This window comes from Phyllobates terribilis, unplaced genomic scaffold (assembly GCF_046119375.1).
Source record: "Phyllobates terribilis strain yellow unplaced genomic scaffold, ASM4611937v1 Scaffold_13__5_contigs__length_258822181, whole genome shotgun sequence".
In the NCBI taxonomy this organism is placed as follows: domain Eukaryota; kingdom Metazoa; phylum Chordata; class Amphibia; order Anura; family Dendrobatidae; genus Phyllobates; species Phyllobates terribilis.
Genome location: NW_027362773.1, coordinates 115,241,673 through 115,267,446, shown reverse-complemented (window position 1 = coordinate 115,267,446; position 25,774 = coordinate 115,241,673). Strand labels below are relative to the sequence as shown.

The 25,774-nt window shown below is 45.4% G+C and overlaps 1 long non-coding RNA gene across 1 annotated transcript in view; it reads right to left on the bottom strand.

Moving 5' to 3' along the window:
* Window positions 1-1,136: 1,136 nt before the first annotated feature.
* Window positions 1,137-25,774, bottom strand: part of LOC141173937 (uncharacterized) — a 40,565-nt gene continuing 15,927 nt past the window's right edge. Inside the window, exon 2 of the long non-coding RNA XR_012252722.1 lies at window positions 1,137-5,370. This is a non-coding gene — a long non-coding RNA (uncharacterized lncRNA). The remainder of the gene's footprint in view (window positions 5,371-25,774) is intronic.

The window sequence follows — 25,774 nt, the reverse complement described above, 5'->3', positions numbered from 1 at the left end:
ATCCATTCTATTTACTTGATTTACATAGGACTGACCGTGACATTTTACTAAATGAAGACTGCAGATAGGATGCTTGGGGAATCATTCCAGTGAAGGGTGATATCTTATTACAATACAAAGCTTGGACTTGAGCCTCCTTTAGCTTCATGCCTACAGTGGATATACTACGGTGCCGGTAGCATCGCAGACTCGCTACCTGTCCACCGTGACTTGTACCATTTTTAGAGAGACTGTGTATTTGCATGCTATATACATATATATAAACTTTAACTCAGAATAGTAGCGTTGACCATAGCAACGTTTTTGTTTTTTTATTTATTTTCAGTTGCAGTTTAATAAGGAGTTCTACTTTTGGGTAAATTTTGGCAATACATATTAGATGATTTTTTTTCGGCTGGACCTGGCAAGCATCTAATATGTAAGGCAGTATCCCGACTATTCTTCCTTTGACTATTATGGGGAGGGTGGATCACGCATGTTGGATTTCAACATGTCTGACCTTTTTTGTTTTTAAGGGCCTCAACTTACACCCTGATTACACATGCATGCTAGGCTGAGCTTAGCATACATGTGTATGATGGGGCGGTCAGGATGAATAGCTGCCGGCGAAACAAGGGTTCAGCCCTACTCTATCTAGGATAGGGCTCAGCAACCCGTGGCACTCTACAGCCACCAGAGAGCGCTGCTGTCAGGCCTACCTGGCTATTGTAGTGTCACAGCAGGTGGAGTGCCACAGGTTGCTGACCCCTGATCTACAGTGTCACAAGCTCAAGAATTGCATATTTTTCCTTGAAAGCCTTTTGTATATTGAATCTTTTCTTGAGCAGTTGTTATCAGATTGTGTATTGATCGCACTAATAGAAATGTTCAGTCATTTACTGCAAACAGCAGGATGGTTTACACCAGATCTGCCGTCTCACATCATAGCAATTCTGATTATTTGTATTTCTACATTGGCCTGTACAAAGTAACTGTCACTGTGAAAAAGTTCATTAAATGTTTGTTTTCCTTTTGGTAAGAAATGTGGTGTGGTTGTTTGTTTTTGTTTTTTTTTATATACATACCAACTAAAACACAATTTTATTTTATTTTTTTTTAATGTTTCTGTATGAAATAAAGAAAATGAACCCTCTACATGGTGCAAAATATTTATTACAGCACTGTAAAATTGGTCCAAAAATATTTAAAAATTAGCATTTTGATGGCAACCTTCTTTAAGGTGAGTTTTTAAGAAGGGTCGAGCTGCGCTCAGTAACAGGTGAATTGTGTGTTTCTCTTGGAGATACAGTGGCTTGTGAAAATATTCACCCGCCTCCCTCCCCTCCTTATCTTTTTACCTATTTTGTTACATTACAACCTGTGTTTAAATATTTTTGTAATCCTAATTGTGTGAGATGCGTCAGCACTAAATAGTCTAAGTTGGTGAAGTGAGAAAAATATAGGCATCAATTAACATTTTTAGTTATTTTATCCCATAAATTTATGTTCATATCCCTTTTGCTATGAAGCCCCTAGAAATTTCTGGTGCAAGCAATTCCCTTCAGAAGTAACATGATTAGTGACAGGACGTCCACCTGTGTGCAATCTAAGTGTCCCATGTCTGTCACTATATACACTTTACTTTTTCTGAAAGGCTACAGGGACTGCAACACCATTAAGAAAGAGCCACCACTTACCAAACAACACCATGAAGACCAAGGAGATCTCCAAACAAGTCAGGGACAAAGTTGTTGAGAAGTAGAAGTCAGGGTTGGGTAATTAAAAAAAATATATATATATATCCCAATCTGATGATCCCCCGGAGCACCATCAAATCCATTATCAAAAGGAAAAAAAATAGTACCACAACAAACTTGCCAAGAGAGGGCTGCCCACCAAAACTCTCAGCCCGAGCAAGGAGGGCATCAAAAAGAGATGCATCACAGAGACCAAAGGTAACCTTGAAAGAGCTGCAGAGTTCCCAAGCAGAGACAGGAGTATGTCCATCCATGCAACCACAATATGCTGTACACTCCATATACGTGGCCTTTATGGAAGAATGGGCAGAAAAACCCTTTACTTGCACATAAAAATTGTAAGGCTCGTTTTGAGTTTGCCAAAAGACATGTGGGAGACTCTCCAAATGTATGGAGGGGAAGGTGCTGTGGTCAGATGAGACCAAAATGGAACTTTTTGGCCACCAAGGTAAAGGCTGCATCTGGTGCCAAACCAGCACAGCTCATCACCCTAAGAACACCATCCCCACAGTGAAACATGGTGGCAGCATCATGCTGGGGGATGTTTATCGGCAGCAGGGACAGGGAAAATGGTCCAAGTTGAAGGGAAGATGTATGGTGCGAAATACAGGGATATTTTTGAGCAAAGCCTGGTTGTCAGTGATTTGAGACTGGGCTGGGCTTCAACAAGACAATGACCCAAAGCATACTGCTAAAGGAATACTCGAGTGGTTTAAGGGCAAATGTGTAAATGTTTTGAAGTGGCCTACTGAAAGCCCAGACATTAATCCAATTGAGAATCTGTAGTGAGACTTGAAGATTGCTGTTCACCAGAGGAAACCATTTAGCTTGAAGGAGCTGGAGCAGTTTTGCCTGGAGGAATGGGCAAAAATGACAATGGCAAGATATGGAAAGCTCCTAGAGACTTATCCAAAGCGACTTTCAGCTGTAATTGTCGCAAAAGGAGGCTCTACAAAGTACTGACTTTAGGGGCGTTAGTTAAGCACACTGAAGTTTTCAGTTATTTTGTCCTATTTGGGCAGCACAGTGGCTCAGTGGTCAGCACTGCAGCCTTGCAGCACTGGGGTCCTGGGTTAAAATCCCACCAAGAGCAACATCTGCAAGGAGTTTGAATGGTCTCCCTGTATTTGCGTGGGTTTCCTCCCACACTCCAAAGACATACTGATAGGGAATGCAGATTGTGAGCCCCAATGGGGACAGTGCCAATAATGTCTAAATTGTCTGCATTGTAAAGCGCTGCAGAATATGTTGGCACTATATAAATAAAAAGGTTATTATAACGATTATTTGTTGTTTGCTTCAAGAAAAAAAAGCAAATGTTCACAGTTGTAGGCATGTTCTTTACATGAACTGATGCAAACTGAAATTCCAGGTTGTGAAGTAGCAAAACATGAAAACTGTTAAATGGGGTGAATACTTTTCGTGCCAGACATCATTGATGCAACCTTCGGCCCAAGAGGAAAGAGGGCGACTACCACCTCCAAAGCAGGTGGGATTGTGCATTGTGAGGAGCTATTGGATGGCAAAGGGCCCATATACTACTGTTCGTGTGCAGGGGGCTCTTCTATGTCCGTCAGTAGTTGAAGCTTATATAAATTTTCATGTTTAAATGTATTTATTTTTTGTATTTTGGAATTTTTTTTTCTATAATCACAATCTCTTAAACTTTAAAATCTTGCAATTTTCACTTTTTTTTTTTTTTATACTCTAATTTTCTGTTTCAGGAAGCACGTATACATTAGCTACAATGCACAGGCTCTTGACCCCATTTTTGTATTGAAGCATCTAATGAACGTGTGCAAAGGTCATTGGGAAGGGAGAGGGAGCAGGTCAGCTGTGACATCGCCTGTTGTGATTGGTGGATCCTGTGTTATCAGCTGTGTATAGAGACGTTGCCTATCATTGTAATCTGCCTCTGATGCTAATGAGCCTGCTGAAAACTCTTCCTAAAAAAAACAGGAAGTATAAGTCATAAAGAAAAAAATAAACCCAACAGCCAGTGTGAAAACTGTAAAATTTCTCATTTTGTTTTCCAATATTTTTATACAAATCTTGAAATGGGAAAAAATAGGCGGTGTTCCGCAGTACACTGCAGTGGGGGCTACACACTGAATGAAGCTACATTACACTCATTGCATTCAAGCCACACTACACTCTGAAGACAGTGAAGCATGGTGGTGCCAGCATCATGATATGGGCATGTTTCTCTTACTATGGTGCCGGACCGATTTACCGCATACCGGGGATCATGGACCAGTTTGCACATATTAAAATACTTGAAGAGGTCATGTTGCCTTAAACTGAAGAGAATATGCCCTTGAAATGGGTGTTTCAACAAGACAACGACCCAAAACACACCAGTAAGCGAGCAAAATCTTGGTTCCAGTCCGACAAGATTGAGGTTATGGAGTGGCCAGCCCAATCCCTGGACCTTAATCCGATAGGACACTTGTGGGGTGACATCAAAAATGTTGTTTCTGAGGCAAAGCCAACAAATGCCCAAAAAATTGTGAGATGTAGTCAAAGAATCCTGGGCTGGAATAACCGGTAACAGGTGCCAGAAGTTGGTTGACTCTATGCAACATAGATGTGAAGCAGTTCTAAAAAACTGTGGGTATACAACTAAATATTAGGCTAGCGATTCACAGGAATGCGAAATCCTTAAAAAAAAAAAAAAAAAAAGTACATATTGTGAGTTTGTAAAGACAAATGCAGACACTGCTATTTTTTAGAACAGCTCAATGTTAATTTTTAACTACTTTACAGAAAACAAAACAAGAAAAAATCTACATTTCTCTTCATGTTTTGATTTAGAAAACAGTGTGCAATGTTCCCAATGCATGGAAATAAGCACAAAATCTCATGTTTTTGAACACACCGCTATAATTTTGAGCACTACGGTATGTCTGCAAGGGACTTCGAGGCCTGTTTCCATTAAATTTTGCACCAACCACTAGAATTATATACTCTTGAAATTATCACAGAATTGTGGACTAAAAAAAGTGACAAATATATAAGAAAAATTCATGATAAAAAAAAATGGATCAGGTATAGATGGGTTAGAATTCCTGAAATAGATAAGCATCCAGACGAGAGGACAAGCTATAGACATTAGGTGTATAATGTTTCTTCACTCCACCAGTCCATATTTCTTTATAAGAGTTTGTCCACCTCTGTTCTGTCCATATGGAAATCGTTTGTTTTTTATGCACAGAACAACATAAAAAAAAACATTTTTGACTCTCCAGCATTAATCTCCATCAGTTACTAAAAAGCCCTCATGCTCCTGGCTGTGCATACCATAAGGTGACCAAAAAAGGAGGGCAACGTTTTGAAGTCTTTTCGTCCACGTTTTCTGTCACTGCTCCAGGGCACATGGGTCGTATACAAAATTCTGCTGCATTTTGTGTATTTTGGAATGGTAACGTCACATCAAATCTCAGCCCACATCGCGGGTTCAAGAGCTTGTGGTCATCGATGTCTGGGTTCAGCTGCTGCTCGTCCGAGCCACGAGGGTTAAGAATGATGATTTGGCAAAATAGGAGACCGGCATCTACCATCACAAAAGCCATTTCAAGCTTTTCATTATCCTGGCACTGTTGCGTCAAGAACCAGCAATAATGTTGTTCTGAACCTGTCATAGAAAATCCAAGAAATTATATTAGTTACAGTGTATATGGCCATTACCATTATTTGTGCAAATATTTTACTAATTCTTTATTTCTAAGTGGGTAGTCAAGAGTATTGGAGAGGTGCACTGCTCAAAAAAATAAAGGGAACACTTAAACAACAGAATATAACTCCAAGTAAATCAAACTTCTGTGAAATCAAACTGTCCACTTAGGAAGCAACACTGACTGACAATCAATTTCACATGCTGTTGTGCAAATGGAATAGACAATAGATGGAAATTATTGGCAATTATCAGACACCCTCAATAAAGGAGTGGTTCTGCAGGTGGGGACCACAGACCACATCTCAGTACCAATGCTTTCTGGCTGATGTTTTGGTCACTTTTGAATGTTGGTTGTGCTTTCACACTCGTGGTAGCATGAGACGGACTCTACAACCCACAGAAGTTGCTCAGGTAGTGCAGCTCATGCAGGATGGCACATCAATGCGAGCTGTGGCAAGAAGGTTTGCTGTGTCTGTCAGGGTAGTGTCCAGGGGCTGGAGGCCCTACCAGGAGACGTGGAGGGGGTCGTAGGAGGGCAACAACCCAGCAGCAGGACCGCTACCTTCGCCTTTGTGCAAGGAGGAACAGGAGGAGCACTGCCAGAGCCCTGCAAAATGACCTCCAGCAGGCCACAAATGTGCATGTCTCTGCATAAACGATTAGAAACGACTCCATGAGGGTGGTATGAGGGCCTGACGTCTACAGATGGGGGTTGGGCTCACAGACCAATACTGTGCAGGATGCTTGGCATTTGCCACAGAACACCAGGATTGGCAAAGTTGCCACTGGCGCCCTGTGCTCTTCACAGATGAAAGCAGGTTTACACTGAGCACATGTGACAGACGTGACAGAGTCTGGAGACGCCGTGGAGAGCGATCTGCCTGCAACATCTTTCAGCATGACCAGTTTGGCAGTGGGTCAGTAATGGTGTGGGGTGGCATTTCTTTGGAGGGCTGCACAGCCCTCCATGTGCTCGCCAGAGGTAGCCTGACTGCCATTAGGTACAGAGGCGAGATCCTCAGACCCCTTGTGAGACCATATGCTGGTGCGGTTTGTCCTGGGTTCCTCCTAATGCAGGACAGAGCCAGACCTCATGTGGCTGGAGTGTGTCAGCAGTTCCTGCAAGATGAAAGCATTGAAGCTATGGACTGGCTCGCCCGTTCCCCAGACCTGAATCCGATTGAGCACATCTGGGACATCATGTCTCGCTCCATCCACCGTCACGTTGCACCACAGACTGTCCAGGAGTTGGCGGATGCTTTAGTCCAGGTCTGGGAGGAGATCCCACAGGAGACCATCCGCAACCTCATCAGGAGCATGCTCAGGCGTTGTAGGGAGGTCATACAGGCACGTGGAGGCCACACACAATACTGAGCCTCATTGTGACTTGTTTTAAGGACATTACATCAAAGTTGGATCAGCCTGTAGTGTGTTTTTCCACTTTAATTTTGGGGGTGACTCCAAATCCAGGCCTCCATTGGTCAATAAATTTGATTTCCATTGATGATTTTTGTGTGATTTTGTTGTCAGCACATTCAACTTTGTACAGAACAAAGTATTCAATGAGAATATTTCATTCATTCAGATCTAGGATGTGTTATTTGAGTGTTCCCTTTATTTTTTTTGAGCAGTGTATTGGAACCCTGCATGTGGAGATGGGGGAGAAACTCAGTGATCACTAGAGCTAAGCCCTGGACAAGCACTGAAATCACGCAGCTTTAAAGTGGATCTATCACCAAATTTCAAAAATATGTACATTATTGAATAGATCTTTTAACCCTAATGAGACTTGTGTACTTATTTTGAAAACCCACGTCAGAATGGCTGTGTAAGCCGCCTTGAAATAGTTTTCTTCCTTGGTATTAAAATGAGCTTATTGAGTCCTGTCCAGCAGGTACATATGGGAATATACAGTGGCATGTAAAAGTTTGGGCACCATTGGTCAAAATTACTGTTATTGTGAACAGTTAAGCAAGTTGACGATGAAATGATCTCTAAAAGGCCTAAAGTTAAAGATGACACATTTCCTTTGTATTTAAGGCAAAACAAAACACGTATATTACTTACCGGTAATGTGTTTTTTCGGAACCATGACAACACCATACAACGAGAGAGGGGATCTGCCCTTCAAGGACAGGAAACCTTCAAGATAAAAGGGCGGCGCCTCTCTCCAGCCCTCAGTGGATTCCTGTCCTTGAATGGGGAAGCCTTCAGATATGCGTCAAGAAGAAAGAAGAACAAGTTTTCCCAGACCTGGGCTGTCTTGGTTCCGGCAGGGCACAGTCTGTCGCGGGAGCTCCCGGGAAGACTGGAGAGGCCACGCGGGGCCCGATGGGGTGCTCTCCGGTGGTCGATGTGTGACTTGCAGCGCCTTCACAGCAAGGCGGCTGGCAGCCGCGCGTCCCGGTATTTGAGTCATGGAGCGTGAAACCGGATGTCACATCTGCAAACCGGAAGTCGCGCTCTGATGACGCGCACTGGGACCGGTCACCTGACCGGAAGGGTGAATATTTTTTAGAAAAGGGAGGAAATCCAAGGGTGTTGTCATGGTTCTGAAAAAAGCACATTACTGGTAAGTAATATACATGTTTTTCTGTCACCATGACAACACCATACAACGAGAGAATTACAGAAACTGTACATGCATTAGGGAGGGACCACAGCCTGTTGAACCCTTATACCAAACGTGAGATCAGAGGAAGCAGATAGATCCAACCTGTAGTGATTATAAAAAGTAGAGGGGGGCGACTAAGTCACAGCCTTACATATCTGCTCGATGGAAACTCCTGATCTTTCTGCCCAGGATGTCGCCATTGCTCTTGTAGAGTGGGCTGTTAGATTTTCTGCAGCCACCTCACCTGCCTCTAGGTAGGCCATCCCGATAGCTTCTCTTATCCACCTAGACAAAGTGCTTTTTGAAACTTTTAACCCTTTCCTAGAGCTCTGGAAGGAGATTAATAGTGCCCCATCTTTCCTCCAGGATTCTGTGGACTTTAGATACTGTACAAGGCACTTTCTAACATCTAGAGTGTGGAATTTTTGCTCTTTTTATTCTTAGGGTTAGGACAGAAAGATGGTAAGGAAATTTCTTGAGACCTATGAAATTTAGTCACTACCTTTGGATAAAAGGCTGGGTCTGTTTTAAGGATTACTCTATCCTCCAGTATTCTAGTAAAGGGGAGATCTGCTGAAAGGGCCTGTATCCCTCCTACTCTACGGGCAGACGTCAGAGCTATCAGAAGCACGGTTTTAAGGGTGATGATTTTTATCGTCCCTGCAGAAAGGGGCTCAAAGTGAGCTTCTGTTAGAGTGTTTAACACTAGGTTTAAATCCCAGGGGGGAGTTCTTACAACCGGGATAGGTTTAGCTCTAACACATGCCTTGATGAACCTTGCCACCCACATACCCACATATTCACAGCTAGGTTGCAGTTATAAAGAGCCACAAGGGGCGATACCTGAACTTTCAGTGTACTAACTGAAAGCCCTTGATCCTTACCTTTCTGAAGGAACTCTAGCAATGTTTTAAGGGGCACATTTCCTAACGGAGAAAACCCTGTGGATGACAGAAATTTTCTCCAGGTTCCACCGTATATTTTTGTAGTTACTGGTTTCCTACTACCTAACAGGGTGGAAACCAAACTTGAAGAGAATCCCTTACCTTCTAACAAGGACCTCTCAAGTTCCAGGCTGTCAGATGTAAGCCTATCACTTGGGGATAGAAAATGGGTCCCTGTGACAGAAGGTCCAGGATGTCTGGGAGGATCCAGGGGTCCGTGACAGACATCCTCCTTAGCCAGAAGAACCAAGGTCTCCTGGGCCAGAAGGGGGCTATGAGGAGGACTCTTGCTCTGTCCTGCCTGATTTTCCTCAACACTGCTGGTATTAGGCAAACTGGAGGGAAGGCATATGCAAGATGGAAGTCCCAGCTGATCAGGAACTCGTCTACTGCCTGGGGATCTTCCCTCGGGTTGAGAGAGCAAAATCTTCTCAGCTTCCTGTTCTGCTTGGTGGCGAAAAGGTCTATGTCTGGACGGCCCCATCTGTCCACAATCTGTTGGAATACTGACATTTTCAGGGACCATTCCCCCTGTAGAAGCTGTCTACAGCTCAGGCAGTCGGCTTTGGTATTGTACTTCCCTTTGATGTGTAAGTCAGATAGGGAGAAAATTCGACTTGCAATCTGCATCAGGGATTTGGAACGAGTCCCCCCTGGTGATTCATGTAAGCCACCGTAACTTGGTTTTCGGAGTGCACCATCACGTGGTGACCCCGCAGGAGTGGTAGAAACCTGTTCAGTGCATGTTCCACCACCATAAGTTCCCACGAATTGGAGGAAGCCATACTCTCCTCTTTTGACCATGTGCCCTGAATTACGTGGTCGTCCAGATGGGCCCCCCACCCTCTGGAACTGGCGTCCGTGGTGACTATTCTGGTGACATTGGAAACCCACGGTACTCCCTCCTGGTTTGAGGCTGCCGCTAACCACCATTGGAGAGAGAGAACTACCTCCTGTGTGAGACTGAGATAGCCCTCTAGATTCCCATGTAGGATTTCCTCCTGTCTTAGAATGTCCCACTGTAATTGCCGTGTATGGACTTGGGCCCACTTTACCGCCGGAATACAAGAGGTGAGGGAGCCGAGCAGGGACACTGCATTTCTTAGGGTCATAAGGGGTTTCCGTATTGCCCCTGAAACCAGACTTATTAACTTTTCTTTTTTCTGATCCGGCAATCAACACTTTTGCCGTTCTGAATCTAGTACAAGTCCCAAGAATATTTGGGATTTTTGAGGGTCTAATTTTGATTTTTCCAGGTTTAAACACCAGCTCAAAGTTCTTTAGTATGGTGCAAACCTTCTTTACCTGATTCTGGCAGTGACTGTATGAACTTCCAACTATGAGGAATATTCAGATATGTGTTCAGACGCTTTAGATTTATAATAGTCCTTTTTTTTTTTACTAGAAACAGGGGAGAATAGAATCCTTTCCCTTCTTGTTCTGGTGGTACTTCCAGAAGGATGTTCTTCTCCAGGAGACTTAGGATTTCTGCCTCTAGTGCCAGCTGTTATGACTGAACTTTCCTCAGTGTCGTTATCATAAACTTGCCCAGGGTTGGTCTTAGGAACTGCAGGGTCAATCCTGATCTTACTAGTCCGAGTATCCAAGCACTGGAGGATATCTGTTCCCAGGCTGGGAGGAAAAGGGAGAGCCTTCCCCCCACCCGGGATATCAAGTCATTTGAGGGGTCTTTTTCTCTCCTGGGAGGGACCACCAAAGAGGAACCCTCTCTGCTTCCTTAGTCAATCTTCCCATTTGTCCTGCTCCTTAAACATCCTCTTTCTACTGAATTTCTTTTTCCAAAATGGCTGTCTGAAGGAAGAAAAGGGTGCTTTCGGAAAGTCTTTTTTCTTATCCCCTATTCCCCTGCATTTTCTAGGATGTTATCCAGGGCAGAGCCGAACAAATATTCCCCTTCGTATGGAAGGGAACATAATTTTGCCTTTGCTTGCGAATCTCCCGGGCAACACTTTAACCTGACCGCCCTGCGCCCAGAGTTGGATAAGGCTGCTGATCTGGCCGCCAGCCTCGCTGAATCTGCTGAGGCATCTGTCAGGAAAGCAGCTGCGCCCTTCATTACCGGCATCGCCTCTAGTATGGACTTCCGGGGCGTCTCACTTTTCAACTGATCTTCTATTTTACTTAACTGTGCATGTCACTGCTATGGCAGATTTCAACGCTCCGGCTGCTGCTTCCCATGTTCCTTTCAGGAAGGTATCAATCTTCCTATCTAGGGGATCTTTTAACACCCCTGAATCCTCAAAGAGAAGGGCTGACCTTCTTGAGGATTTTGATATGGCCACATCTACCTTGGGTGCTTTACCCCAAGAAGTTGTTGCCTCCTCCTTAATGGGGTACGTCCTCTTGAAGGCAGAAGGAAGGGGACCTTTTTTCTTCGGCTTCTCCCATTCTTTACTGATAAGTTTCTGAACCCTTTCATTAACAGGAAAGTTTTTATGTTTCTTTTGATCTAAAGTCCCAAACATGACATCTTGCATGGATTTTTTAGTTTTACGTTCGACAAGCCCCATAGTAGGAGGGAGTGGAATCTAAACGTGTTCTCTATTTCCTTTTTTATAAGGGACCTCAGACTAGAAGAGAGATTAACATTCTCCTCGGCTATTGTTTACTCAATACAGTCTTGACATAGCCTCTTAAGCTGGTCTTTATCAAGTTCCTTATGACACAAGGCACAGGCCTTGTGATTTGATTTGGACACACATTTCTTAGGGGCCTCCTAACATAGGGGAGCCAGTAGAAAGGGAGATAGACAGGAATAAAATAGCAAAGGGAACAACATTAATAAATCATACTTTCACGTGGATCACTCACCACTCAGAAGATATAAGGAGCTACCGGAACAGGAGGCAGAATATCATCCGAAATCTTTTCCCTTGAGACTGCGGAAATCCTCAATTCTGCTAGAGCTGTGGCGACCTCGGGACTCCTTGGTCCTGCGACCCCCGCAACCTCGTGGCTGATCTTCTTGCAGGCGTGACTATCGTCATCTGGTCTCAGGCTGGGATCACTGCTGTAGCTGCTCCGGCTCCTGCTGCTGTATTACCAGCTGCTCCTGCGGCTGTGTGAGGGAGGGCTGTAGCGACTCCATTAAGAGCCATCAGCCCCTACCTGGCCGGTGATATGCCCTTAAGTAGGATTCCCCTTAGAGAATCAGCCGGCCGGCGTACCCTTCCGGTCAGGTGACGGGTCACAGCACGCGTCATCAGAGCGCGACTTCCGGTTTGCAGATGTGACTTCCGGTTTCACGCTCCATGACTCACACGCCGGGACACGCGGCTGCCAGCTTCCTTGCTGTGAAGGCGCTGCAAGTCACGTATCGACCACTGAACAGCTCCCCATTGGGCCCCGCGTGGCGCCTCCAGTCTTCCCCGGAGCTCCAAAACAGACTGTGCCCTGCCGGAACCACGACAGCCCAAGTCTGTGAAAACTTGTGCCGCGTATCTGAAGGCTTCCCCACTCAAGGACAGGAATCCACTGAGGGCTGGAGAGAGGCGCCGCCCTTTTATCTTGAAGGTTTCCTGTCCTTGAAGGGCGGATCCCCCCTCTCGTTGTATGGTGTCATGGTGACAGAAAAATATATATCTTCATCTTTTACATTTTAAAAATTTCAAAAAGGAAAATGGGCCAATGCAAAAGTTTGTGCACCCTGCATGGTTAATATCTAGTAGCACCCCCTTTTGAAAGTATCACAGCTTGTAAACGCTTTTTGTAGCCAGACAAAAGTCTTTCAGTTCTTGTTTGAGAGATTGTCATCCATTGTTCCTTGGAGAATTCTTCCAGTTCTGTGAGATTCCTGGGGCGTCTTGCATGCACTGCTCTTTTGAGGTCTAGCCACAGATTTTCAATGCTGTTCAGATCAGGGGACTGTGAGGGCCATTGTAAAACCTTCAGCTTGCGCCTTTTGAGGTAGTCTATTGTGGATTTTGACGTGTCTTTAGGATCATTATCCATTTGTAGAAGCTATCCTCTTTTCAACTTCAGCTTTTTTACAGATGAAACTTCAACAAGAATTTGTTGAAGTTTCATTGAATCCAGGACTTGTTTCCAAACTGCATCAGGCTTGTTTAGATGTTATTTTGCATACGTCTGACACTGAATTTTATGGTGAGGATGCAGGAGAGGTTTTCTTCTGATGACTCTTCCATGAAGGACATATTTGTGCAGGTGTCTCTGAACAGTAGAACAATGTACCACAACTCCAGAGTCTGCTATACAGGGCCGGCTCCAGGTTTTCGTGGGCCCCAAGCAAAAGAGTCTCAGTGGGCCCCTTTAATACATACCATGATTAATAATGTACAGATACCTATAGAAATATAGGTATAGTACAATGCCAAATATTTCACTTACTTCTTACATTACATGAGTGATATACATTGTAAATTATACAATAGCTCAGAAACCGGTGAATCCTCACAGCGCACAGTGTGTGCCCTGGGGGGATTCAAAAGTTTTCATTTTAGACCGGACAGTATAGTCCTCCATATAGTATTATGAGCCTCACATACTGTAGTCCTCCATACAGTGTAATGAGCCACATATAAAGCTCAATACGAAATATTGGACCCCATATAATGCTACATACAGAATAATGGGCCCCATATAATGCTCCATACAGAATATTGGACCCCATATCATGCTCCATACAGAATAATGTTCTGCATGTCTGGACTCCTCAGCAAATATTCTGCATACAGAATAATGGGCCCCATATAATGCTCCATAAAGAATAATGAACCCCATATAATGCTCCATACAGAATATTGGACCCCATATCATGCTCCATACAGAATAATGTTCTGCATGTCTGGACTCCTCAGCAAATATTCTGCATACAGAATAATGGGCCCCATATAATGCTCCATAAAGAATAATGAACCCCATATAATGCTCCATACAGAATATTGGACCCCATATGCATACAGAATAATGTTCTGCAGGTCTGGACTCCTCAGCAAATATTCTCCATACAGAATAATGGGCCCCATATATTGCTCTATACAGTATGAGCCCCATATAATGCTCCATACATAATGGGCCCCATATAATGCTCCATACATAAAAAAAAATCAAATACTCACCTCGCCTTGCTGACGGCAAGTCCAGACTCCTCAGCGTCTTCCAGCTCTCTGCACTGTCAGAGCAGAGGGCGCGCTATAGTGAAGTCATCGCGCCCTCTGCCCTGACACGTCAGAGTCCGAGGATATGGAAGATGCCAGAGCTGTGAAGGATCGAGGAGAGGTAAGTACTGCAGGTGCTGGGGCCCTGAGCAAGCGGGGGGGGCCCACTCACAGGCGCTGGCATCGGATTCCCACGACTCATGAGCCCCATAGTGTGCTGGGGTGCCCAACGGCGAGAGGGCCCCGCTGCTTGCTCATGGCCCGGGCACTTGCCTGGGTGGTGGCGCCAGCCCTGCTGCTAAATATTTCTGAAGGTCTTTTGCAGTCAAGCGAGGGGTTCTGATTTGCCTGTCTAGCAATCCTACAATCATCTCTCACTGAAGTTTTGCTTGGTCTTCCAGAACTTATCTTTACCTCCACTGTTCCTGGTAACTGCCATTTCTTAATTACTAGTGATGAGCGAGCATGCTCGCTACTGCTCGGTGCTCGCCCGAGCATCTCACTGCTCGAGATGCTCGGCGCTCGCCGAGTATTTCCGGGGTTGCTCGGCGGGAGCTTGGGTCCCCTCCCTGCATGTTTGGCGCTCTTTACAGAGCCAATGAACATGCAGGGATTGCCTGCCACTCACTGTAATGCTGCAGCCATCAGGTCTATATCAGACCTGGCGCCGCCATGCTCGTCACAGTCACTCCGGAATCAGACAGTGTAGGGAGAGGTGCAGCTGAGCTAGGGAGAGATTCGCTTGTTTATTAGGTAGTGTAGGTAGAACAGAAGTATATTACACATATCCATCTCAACAAACAGTCCTTCTGAGGACTAATCCATCTGCAGAGATATCAGGCAGGAAGTGTATATAGCAGACTGCAGTGCATATAGCACAAGAGGCTCCATTTCAGTTTTGCTGCTGTTAGATATTTCTAGACATAGGCCCAGGTCTCAGGGGCCAGGAATAATTTTTTTTTAATCTTAATCCTCATTATTTGCTTAAAAAGGAATCCAGAGAACACAGTTTTTCTGCACCATTTGCTTGTTGGCACTGCAGAATACAGCCAGGTCCTTTCCATATTACAGCGCTAAAAATCCAGCTATTTAAAACTGTGGTTTGTCCGTCATACGGATCACATATAATTGCACTGAAAATATTACCATTTCTGGCCTCCATTTAAATTTTGTTTCAGTGTGTCAGTGAAGCTATTGACACCAGTTTGCTGTTCAAAATAGTTACCAACAGGCCAGGTATTTAAAACTGTGTTTTCTCTGTCACACGGTTCACCTATAGTACGTTTTCAGAAAATGCTGCCATTTCTGGCCTCCATTAAAAATTTGTTTCAGTGTGTCAGTGAAGCTATGGACACCAGTTTGCTGTTAAAAACAGTTACCTACAGGCCAGCTATTTAAAACTGTGGTTTGTCCGTCACACGGATCAAATATAATTGCGCTGAAAATATTGCCATTTCTGGCCTCCATTGAAATTTTGTTTCACTAGTGACACCAGTTTTCTGTTAAAAATAGTTACCTGCAGGCCAGGTATCTAAAACTGTGTTTTCTCCGTCACACGGATCATATATACGTTTTCAGAAAATACTGCATTTTTTTTGGCCTCCATTATAAATTTGTTTCAGTGTGTCAGTGAAGCTATTGACACCAGTTTGCTGTTCAAAATAGTTACCTATAGGCCAGGTATTTAAAACTGTGGTTTGCCCATCACACGGATCACATATAAGCCACTTAGCCACCACCACCACCACCACCCTGTCTTCCACACGGTTAAGTCTCAGTAGCCATGAGTCTGGACCGCATATTCCTCACTCTGAACCTCCTTCCTCCCACCATGCCGAGTGCCCAGAGACAACTGATCCCACACTTGGGCACTCCGAAGAGCTGTTCACTTTTCCATTTATAGATTTGGGCCTCTCGCCCGGTCCACTTGAAGTGGGGCAAGAGGAGATCGCATGTAGCGATGCACAAATATTTGAACAGCCACGGTCACACGAAGGCGACGGTGGGAAAGTGTCACAAGAGGTGGATGATGATGAGACACAATTGCCAGAAAGTCAGGAGGAAGACCAGGGTGCGGAAGTGGAAGACAAGGTGGTGGATGATATAGTAACTGACCCAACCTGGCAGGAGGACATGCAGAGCGAGGACAGCAGCACAGAAGGGGAGGGAGGCAGAGCACCCCAACAGGCAGGAAGAAGCAGTGTGGTGGCCGCAGACAGAAGGCAAGCAACCGTTCCCCGTAACACCAACACGAAGGAAGTTGCCAGTACAACTGTTAGGTCTTCCCGAGTCTGGTTGTTTTTTAAAGACTCTGTGCCGATAACCCCAAAAAGGCCATTTGCAAGACCTGCCAGGCCAGCATCAGCAGGGGTGGCAAAACTACCAGCCTGACCACCACCAGCATGATCAGGCCCATGGCAGCAAAGCACCCGACTTTGTGTGCCGAACCCCAGGGTCCAGGAACAGTGTCTGCGGGTGACACCACTGCTTCTTCCGCTGTTGTGCATGCAAGCCAATCCTCTGTCCATGGTGCATGCGAAGATGCCTCCTGCCCTGCACCTGACGTTGCACACTCTTAAGTAGCAGCATCAGGAAACACGTCCAAGTCCTTGTCCCAGTGCAGCGTTCAGTTGTCCATACCCCAGTCCTTGGAATGCAAGGGCAAATACGCAGCCAACGCCCCACAGGCCACACTACTAAATTCACACATTTTGCTCGTGGAGACGGAAGCATTCCGCAACCTGATGGCGGTGGCCGTCCCTCGGTACTCAGTCCCCAGCCACCACTATTTCTTCCGGTGTGCTGTCCCCGCATTACACAAGTACGTGTCCCAAAACATTAGCCATGCCCTTAACAACGCAGTTACCGGGAAAGGCCACCTAACCACGGACACGTGGACAAGTGCTTGTGGGCAGGGACGGTACATCTCGCTGATGGCACACTGGGTTAACATAGTGGAAGGCGGGACCCAGTCGGCCCTTGGGACGGAACACGTCATCCCGAAGCCAAGGATTGCGGGCCCTAGGTCAAACAGGTTTGCCTCCACAGTCTATAGCTCCTGCACCTCATCCTCCTTGGCCTCCTCCTCCTCTTCAGCCTGCATCTCCGAAATGACCATATCAGTCACAAGCTGGAAGCACTGCCTTGGCCAAGCAGCAACAGGCTGTGCTGAAGCTAATATGCTTAGGTGACAAACTGCACAATGCTGAAGAGTTGTGGACAGCTCTGAAAGAGCAGGCAGAAATGTGGCTCACACCGCTGAACCTACAGCCAGGCATGTGTTAGAACGCTCCTGTTTGTTTGTTTTTCCATGTTGTGTTTTGCGGTCACGTGGCCATCAGCCTTTATATTCCAGCTCCGCCCTTTTGGCTGTGCTGGACTTCAGTGTTTTACTGTTCCTCTAGCCAGGTGCTTGTGTGCCTTTCTCTGTCAGTTCGCTTGGTCCTTCTGGGACCTCTAGTACCTATTTGTCAGTTTGTCTTTTTGTGTTCTGCAACAACTTCTCTGTTTAGGAGGTGTCCCATTTTTTGTCCCAGTCCTTAGTTCTTTTAGGGACCACTCCCCTTATGCTATAGATCTTCGTTCAGACTAGCCGAGGACAAAGGCGGGTCTGTTCGCTAGGAACAGGCAGCCCGCTACATCGTAGGGATTCAGCTTAGTCTTACTGTAGGGACAGCTTTCCCCTATCTTTCCTTAGTACTTGTTGTAGATCATAACAGTAAGTCCAGCCCAAAAAAAAAACTAAAAGGAAATAAATTCGGGGATTAGTATGGTTTCCGTCCAAGAGTTGGCTCAATGCCTGCAGGAATTGTCTTTGGAGGTGGCCAAGCTCCAGCAACACGTGAGTAGCTGTTCTGAAGCGTATTTTGTGGAACCCAAGGTAGGACTGCCTGATGTTTTTTTTATGGTAAACAGCAAGATTTTTTTTCCTTTAAAAATGCTTGTTTGTTATATTTACGTTTGAGACCAAGGGCCTCTGGGAATGAATCACAGCGCATTGGTTTTATTATGTCACTTTTGCGCAAAGAACCACAGGGGTGGGCCTTTTCTCTCCAACCTAATGATCCATGTTTAAGGTCTGTAGAAGAATTTTTTTCTGCTATGGGGCTATTATATGCCGATTCTGATCGAATCTCATCTGCTGAGGCAGAACTCAGGCGTTTGAATCAGGGGTCAGGTGATGTTGAAAATTATTGCACACACTTCAGAAGATGGGCCTCAGAAGTTAAATGGAATGATCCAGCGCTGAAATGTCTATTTCTTGCTGGTCTGAGTGAAAGGGTTAAGGATTTGCTAATTGCATTCCCCGCACCTGAGACTCTGCAGGATGCCATGCAATTAGCTGTTCCTGTGGATAGGAGACTGAGATTTAGACAGAATGAGGTAAAGACTCCTGTAATGCCAGGTCCTAGTCCCCAGAAAATCTGCTCTGATGGTGGAGAACCAATAGAGGTTGGGGCGAAGTCGCTCCCCTCTCAGGAAAGAGACCGGAGGTTTGCCGAGGGATTGTGTCTTTATTGTGGTAAAGCTGACCATTTGATTAAGTATTGTGAGCTTTGTTTAAGTAAAGAAAAAAAAGTCAGGTACGCCCGTATTGCTTGTTTACGCTCTGCAGGAGTATTTCTTTCTGGGAGTACTACTTTGCAGGAAAATTTTATTGAATTTCAGGTATTTGTGGATTGTGGTTCAACGCTTAATGTGATTGATAAAGGGTTTTTGGAAAACCTTAAATTGAAATCCAAACCTTTGTCATCACCTATTTCTGTGATTGCAATTGATAACATTCCCTTGAAATGTATTACTCACAAGGTTGCTGCATTTTCCCTCACTATCAATGGAGTTCACCAAGAAATTTTGGACTTGGTTGTTTTGGATAATTTGCCCTCTCCAATTGTTCTAGGATTGCCTTGGTTAAAATTGCACAATCCTTTGTTGGACTGGTCTACTAATGTGATTAAGTCTTGGAGTCCGAAGTGCTATGATAAATGTTGTAATGGTCGCATTGCGGCTGTGGAAAAAGGGGAATTACCTGTACCTATTCAAGATTTTTGGAGGGTTTTTTCAGAGGAGGAGTCGCAAGTTTTACCTCCTCATAGGGATTTTGATTGCGCCATTGAGTTTGTTCCGGGAGCTACTCTTCCCAAGAGTCGCTTGTTTAATCTAACTATCCCTGAAAGAAAGGCCTTGGAGGAGTACATACAGACTAGCCTTGCTGCTGGTCACATTAGACCTTCTAAGTCGCCTGTGGCAGTTGGATTTTTCTTTGTTAAAAAAAAGGATGGGGGTTTACGTCCATGTCTGGATTTTCGTGAAATTAATAAGATTACCGTACGCAATTCCTACCCATTGCCGTTAATTCCTGACTTAACCAGTTGGTGGGGGCCAAGTGGTTCTCTAAAATTGATCTCAGGGGGGCATACAATTTGTTACGAGTGAAGGAGGGTGATGAATGGAAAACTGTTGTAACACTCCGGTAGGTCATTTTGAGAATCTGGTGATGCCTTTTGGTCTTACCAATGCACCTGCATTTTTTCAGAACCTTATTAATGACATCCTGAGACCTTTGATTGGTAAGAATGTGGTTGTGTATTTTGATGACATTTTGATTTATTCACCAGATCTGGAGTCCCATTGGCAGAGTGTACGTGAAGTTTTGCATTTATTGAGTGATAATTCACTCTTTGCTAAGCTGGAGAAATGTGAGTTCGCTGTGCAGAAAATTAGTTTTTTGGGCTACATTGTCTCCAGCGAGGGCTTTGAGATGGACCCGGTGAAGGTTCAGGCTGTGCAGGAATGGCCTAGGCCTATTGGTTTGAAATCTATGCAGAGGTTTTTGGGTTTTGCCAATTATTGCAGTTTGCCAATTATTACAGGAAATTCATTAAGAATTTTTCTGTAATTGTTAAGCCTCTGATCAATCTCACCAGGAAAGGTGCGAATACGGTCCAGTGGACTACTGAAGCCATTGAAGCGTTTGAGTATCTCAAAGAGAGGTTCAGTTCTGCCCCTATCCTTATGCAGCCTGATGAGACCAAGCCTTTTTTGGTCGAGGTCGATGCTTCATCGGTGGGGGTCGGAGCAGTTTTGTCTCAGGAGAACAAGGGTGGAGTACATTCTTCTGCCTTCTTTTCGAAAAAAATTTCGGAAACCGAACTGAATTATGATGTTGGAAATCGGGAGCTGCTGGCTATTAAACTCGCGTTTGAACATTGGCGTCATTTTTTGGAAGGCGCTAGATTTCCTATTCAGGTTTTCACAGATCATAAGAATTTGGTCTATCTGGATGCTGCCAAGCGCTTGAATGCCCGTCAAGCTAGGTGGGCACTTTTTTTTTTTCTCAGTTTCATTTTTCTGTTACCTATATCCCTGGTACTAAGAATGTTAAAGCCGATGCTTTATCTCACAGCTTCTCTCCTACGGTCAGTGCCGAGGAGGAGGAGAACATTTTACAGAAAGGAGTTGTGGTGGCGGCGGCATTGGACTCCATTTTGGAGAATGGGATTCTGAAAGCTCAAGATGATGCTCCATCTAACACTCCCCATGGGAGGTTGTTCGTGCCTAGAGCCTTTAGGAGAGATTTGTTTGTGGAGTGTCATGAGTCTCGGTTGGCAGGTCATCCAGGAATTTTGGAGACTAAGAGACTTATCAGTCGCAGTTTTTGGTGGCCTGGATGGCAGAAGGAAGTTATCAAGTGGGTGCGTCAATGTACTGTGTGTGCTAGGTCAAAGGCTTCACATACTCCTGCTACGGGGTTGCTTTGCCCTCTCGAGGTTCCTAGTGCGCCTTGGACGCATCTCACAATGGATTTTATTACTGATGTTCCTGTGTCCGAGGGTTTTACTGTCATCTGGGTGGTCGTGGACCGTTTTAGTAAGATGTGTCATTTGGTTCCATTCATTAAGTTGCCTTGCGCCAAGACACTCGCTAAGGCGTTTGTTAAGGAGATTGTCAAGCTCCATGGCGTTCCCACGGATATTGTTTCTGATAGAGGACCTCAGTTTGTGGCTCGCTTTTGGCGTGCTTTTTGTGACAGGTTGGGAGTCCATTTGTCATTTTCATCTGGGTATCATCCGGAGTCTAATGGACAGACTGAAAGAAAGAACCAGGATGTTGAACAGTTTTTGCGTTGTTTGGTGGCAGACAATCAAGAGGTGTGGTCTGAGTTTCTGCCTCTCGCAGAATTTGCCCTTAGCAATCATACATCCTCCTCTGCTGGGTGTTCTCCTTTTTTTTGTTGTACTGGGAGACATCTGTCTTTTGGTTCGTTCTCCAAATTGGGGTCGGCGGTGCCGGAGGAGAATTTTTCCGGTGATTTGGAGAGAGTTTGGACTAATGTACGTTGCAACCTTCAAGAGGCTAACAAGAAGTCCAAGAACTATTTTGACAGGAAACGTAAGAAGGTTTTGTTTACTATGGGTGACATGGTTTGGTTGTCCTCAAAGAACCTGTGGTTGAGGATTCCCTCTAAAAAACTGGGTCCTAAGTTTGTGGGTCCATTTTAGGTGCTTCAGGTTGTTAACTCGTCTGCTGTTAGGTTGGATGTCCCTACTTCTTGGAAGATTAATCCTGTGTTTCATGTTTCCTTGTTGAAAAAGGCTGATGTGTCAGATAGGGATGCCACTGTCACAGTTCCTCCTGTGGTGGAAGACGGCGAATATGAAATTTCTTGCATCTTGAATTCTAGATGGCATAGAGGGAGATTACAATATTGTCTCCTGGAAGAGTTTCGGTCCCGAAGACAACTCCTGGGTAAGGATAGATGATGTCTCTGCTCCTAGGCTTGTTAAAGCTTTCCACAAGAGGTTTCCGGATAGGCCTGGGCCTGGAGGATCCTCATAAAACAGGGGGTACTGTTAGAACCCTCCTGTTTGTTTGTTTTTTCCATCTTGTGTTTTGCGGTCACGTGACCATCTGCCTTTATATTCCAGCTCCACCCTTTTGGCTGTGCTGGACTTCAGTGTTTTACTGTTTCTCTAGCCAGGTGCTTCTGTGCCTTTCTCTATCAGTTCGCTTGGTCCTTCTGGGACCTCTAGTACCTTTTTGTCAGTTTATTTTTTTGTGTTCTGCAACAACTTCTCTGTTTAGGAGGTGTCCCATTTTTTGTCCCAGTCCTTATTTCTTTTAGGGACCCCTCCCCTTATGCTATAGGTCTTCGTTCAGACTAGCCGAGGACTAAGGCGGGTCTGTTCGCTAGGAACAGGCAGCCCGCTACATCGCAGGGACTCAGCTTAGTCTTACTGTAGGGACAGCTTTCCCTTATCTTTCCTTAGTACTTGTTGCAGATCATAACAGCATGGTCGTGAGTGACAATGGCCGGAACCTGGTGGCGGTTCTGAGGCGAGGCAAGCTCACACACGTACCATGCCTGGTCCATGTGCTTAACCTCGTGGTTCAGCGGTTTCTCAAATCCTACCCGGAGCTGCCGGATCTGCTTGTTAAAGTACGCCGCCTGTGTGCCCATTTTCGAAAGTCAGCTACAGCTTCCGCCGCCCTTGCCGTGTTTCAGCAGCATTTGCAGCTTCCGGCTCAGACTGGTGTGTGATGTCCCCATGCGTTGGAACTCTACACTGCAGATGTTGGGAAGGATTTGTGAGCAGAAGAGGGCAGTTGTTGAGTACCAGCATCAACAAGGCCGTCGGTATTCAGTTCAGATTCCACACATAAGACTTCAGGAGTGGACATGGATGTCAGACATATGTACCATCTTCCAAAACTTTGAGGACTCCACCAAGATGGTGAGCGGCGATGAGGCCATAATTAGCGTCACCATCCCGCTTCTCTGTCTTCTGAAACGCTCTCTGCTCACAATCATAGAGGATGCATTGCAGGCGGAGCATGATGAAATGGAGCAAGGAACCATACAGGGTGATTACACACAGCCAAGCCTCATCTCATCCCAATGTGGATTGGGTGACAATGAGGAAGAAGAGGAGGAGGAAGAACAGGAGCTAGTTTCATGCGCTACAGACGGTAGTACCTGCATGACTGTCATACCGTCTGTTCAGCGTGGATGGCCTGAGGACAGAGAGGAGGAGGAGAGCATGGTCAGTCATCCTCTTGGTGAGGACACGGAAGTCTTGTCTGTTAGCAGTCTGGCACGCATGGCTGAGTTTATTTTACGCTGCCTTTCCCATGACCCTCGTGTTCTCAAAATTTTGGGTGACAGTCATTACTGGTTGGTGACACTTCTAGACCCCCGCTACAAGGAGAACTTTATATCTCTTATTCCTGAGGCGGACAGGTCTACAAAATGGGGCAGTACCAGAAGGCCCTTGTTGCGGAACTATTAAAAAAAATTCCCATCTGAAAACGCTGGCGGCAGAGGTCACAGTTCGTTGGAAAACCAAGGACTACAGGCGAGAGAGACAACTCCAATCCAGCAGCAGCAGGGGAACACTGTCAAAGTTCTGGGAGAATTTTCTCAGCCCCTTCATCGCACAGCCCTGAGGCGCGGGATACTCTCACAAGGAGTGCAACGTTTGGGAAGATGCTGAGGGAGTACCTTGCCGACCGTATCAACGTCCTCCGTGATTCCTCTGTGCCTTATAACTATTGGGTATCCAAGCTGGATACGTGAAATGAACTGGCTCTCTATGCCTCGGAGGTCCTGGCCTGCCCTGCCGCTAGCGTTTTATCAGAGCGGGTTTTTAGTGCCGCTGGTGGAATTATAACTGATAAGCGCATCCGCCTGTCAACTGAAAATGCTGACAGGCTGACTCTTATAAAAATGAACAAGGGCTGGATTGGGCCAGACTTCTCAACACCACCGAATGATAGCAGCGTAACAAACTCAAATCCAGTGTCTTTTTTTGGGAGGAGTATTCCCATGCACCTTTTGACACCCACACATGGGTATACGCTTCCTGATTTTGGCTATTTGCTCTTGTCCTCCTCCTTCTCCTCATCCTCATCCTCCACCACCATATCACCAGGGTGACCGTGGTCCGTGATGCAACACCCACATAATTTTTTTAAAGGGTGTTTATGATGCCAGTAAAAAAAAAAAAATGTATACAGTATGTTCATGTATACCCCCCAGGGGTAAATGTTTGTCAGCCCATACACTTAGTGCATGAGCAATACAAGTATAGGAGACCCGCTCCTTTCTAATGGAAACATTTTTTTATGAGGCCCTCCTCCACGTCTCTTCCAAGGGGCATTGGAGTGCCTCCCAATTTTTGGCAGCCCTTGCATTCACTGCATGGGCCAACACTATGGGAGACCCACTTCCTAATAATGGGAACATTTTTTTTCAGGAGGCCCTCCTCTACGTCTCTTCCAAGGGGCATTTGAGTAGGTCCAAATTTTTGGCAGCCCTTGCATTCACTGCATAGGCCAACACTATGGGAGACCCACTTCCTAATAATGGGAACATTGCTTTCAGGAGGCCCTCTGACCTCCACATCTCTTCCAAGGGGCATTGGCGTGCCTACAAATTTTTGGCAACCCTTGCATTCACTGCATAGGCCAACACTATGGGAGACTCACTTCCTAATAATGGGAACATTGTTTTCAGGAGGCCCTCCTCTAAGTCTCTTCAAAGGGGTAGTGGGGTGCATCCAAATTTTCAAAGGGGTATTGGGGTGCGTCCAAATTTTCAGCAGCCCTGCCACTCACTGCATACACAATAACAGTATAGGAGACCCACTCTTTAGTAATGGGAACAACAAAGCATAGCCGGCTGATGGCTCTCTAAGAATAGTGAGGGCCAACTGCTGGCACTTTAGGAATAGTAAAGGCTGCCTGATGGCCCTATAAAAATAGACTTTGTGACTTTCAGAGTCCCTTCTTCATAAATGAAACAGGATGTGACTGATCATGTCTCACACACCACATGGCCAGATAAGGTTGTAAAATGTTAAAATGACATTTCCCGGTGAATGCATTTGTCACGGTTGAAAGCAGTGCAAAAACGCATCAAAAACGCTACATGTGAACATAGCCCAAGGTGTGGAGGAGTATTTTTGGTTTTGGTTATTTATTTTGCCTTATATACAACTCATTACCCTGGAAAGGATGTTCCTTAACATATTTTCCAGGAAAATCCATTTTGGTTTAGTTTTTGTATGTTTTATTGTGAATCCATAAAAGTGGCGTAATACCTCTGACAACATTGTTGACAGCAGTGATCTGGGAGTCAGAAATGCTTCCAGGGGTCTTCCCCATGCTGTTCCTATACCATTTAAGCACTGTTCCCATGGATTTGGGCAATTTTTAGGCCCTCTGCAGACCACTGGGGGGAGCCGCCTGAAAAATGCTCGAGTTTCCCATAGACTTACATTGGGCTCGTTGCTCGGGTCGAGCACCCGAGTATTCCAATGTGCTCGACCCGAGCAATGAGCACCCGAGCATTTTAGTGCTCGCGCATCACTATTAATTACATTTCGAACTGAGGAGTGGACAACTTGATAACTCTTTGCTATTTTTTTATAGCCTTCTGCTTTGTGGGCCTCCACCATTTTCATTTTCAGAGTGCTAGGCAGCTGCTCGGAAGAACCCATGGCTGCTGTTTTTTGGCACAAGGATAGAGGAGGCTGGGTTTTATAAAGCTGGGAAATTTGCATCACCTGGCCTTTCCTAACAATGATGGTGAACAATCCATAACCCTAGCAGGTAGCTAATGTCTGAAACCTTGGTCAAAGCTATCTGAGCACACAAACCTCCAA